The sequence below is a fragment of the Otolemur garnettii genome, unplaced genomic scaffold (genome assembly GCF_000181295.1).
Source record: "Otolemur garnettii isolate 467f Iridium unplaced genomic scaffold, OtoGar3 scaffold00031, whole genome shotgun sequence".
Classification (NCBI taxonomy): Eukaryota; Metazoa; Chordata; class Mammalia; order Primates; family Galagidae; genus Otolemur; species Otolemur garnettii.
Genome location: NW_003852426.1, coordinates 2,819,343 through 2,820,735, shown reverse-complemented (window position 1 = coordinate 2,820,735; position 1,393 = coordinate 2,819,343).

The window sequence follows — 1,393 nt, the reverse complement described above, 5'->3', positions numbered from 1 at the left end:
CTGGTAGAGTGCTGTGGCATCACACAGCTCACAGCAACCTCCAACTCCTGGGCTTAGGCGATTCTCTTGCCTCAGCCTCCCAAGTAGCTGGGACTTCAGGCGCCTGCCACAATGCTCGGCTATTTTTTGTTGTTGTTGTTGTTGCAATTCAACTGAGGCAGGGTTTGAACCCACCACCCTCGGTATATGGGGCTGCCACCCTGAAATGTATTTCTTAATAATAAGACTTAAAAGTTGAAATTACTCCTTGATTCATGGACTGCAGACTACATATTATGTTAGCAGGCATGAAAACAACTTTCATTTAATATACCTCCATTGAACCCCTGGGTGATAAGATGCATAATCCATAAACAGTAACATTGTGAATCTTTTTTTCTGCACAGTAGGTCTCAACAGTGGGCTTAAAATATTTAGTAAACCATGGTTTAAACAGGCCTCATTGTTCCGCTTATAGAGCATAGGCAAAGTAGATTTAGCATAATTCTTAAGGGTTCTAGAATTTTCAGAATGATAAATGAGCACTGGCTTCACCTTAATTCACTAGCCACATTAGCCCCTAACAAGAGAGTTAGACTATCCTCTGAAGCTTTGAACCTAAGCATTAACTTCTCTTCTCTAACTATGAAAGTCTTAGATGGCATTTTCTTCCATCATAAAGCTATTTGTCTACATTTAAACTCTGTCATTTAGTGTTGCCACCTTCATCAATTTTTTTTTTTTTTGAAACAGAGTCTCAAGCTGTGGCCCTGGGTAGAGTGCTATGATATCACAGCTCACAGCAACCTCCAACTCCTGGGCTCAAGCAAGTCTCCTGTCTCCGCCTCCCATTTAGCTGGGACCACAGGCGCCCTCCACAACGCCTGGCTTTTTTTTTTTTTTTTTTGGTTGCAACCATCATTGTTGTTTGGCAGGCTTGGGCTGGATTCGAACCTGCCACCTTAGGTGTATGTGACTGGCGCCTTAGCCACTTGAGCCACAGGCGCTGAGCGTAGGCTCACTTCTAATTGTAGTTCTGTCACTATTTCTACCATGTCTGCAGTTACTTTCTCCACTGAAGCCTTGAACCCCTCAAAGTCATCCAGGAAGGTTGGAATTAACTTCTTTCAAACTGTTAATGTTGATGTTTGACCTCTTCCCATGAATCATGAATGTTCTTAATGGCATCTAGAATTACAAATCCTTTCTAGAAGGTTTTCATTTTACTTTGTCCAGATGCATCAGTAGAATCACTATTTATGGTAGCTATAGCCTTATGAAATTTCTTTCTTTCCTTTTTTTTTTTGGAGACAGAGTCTCACTTTGTCACCCCTGGTAGAGTGCTGTGGCATCACACAGCTCACAGCAACCTCCAACTCCTGGGCTTAGGCGATTCTCTTGCCTCAGCCTCCCA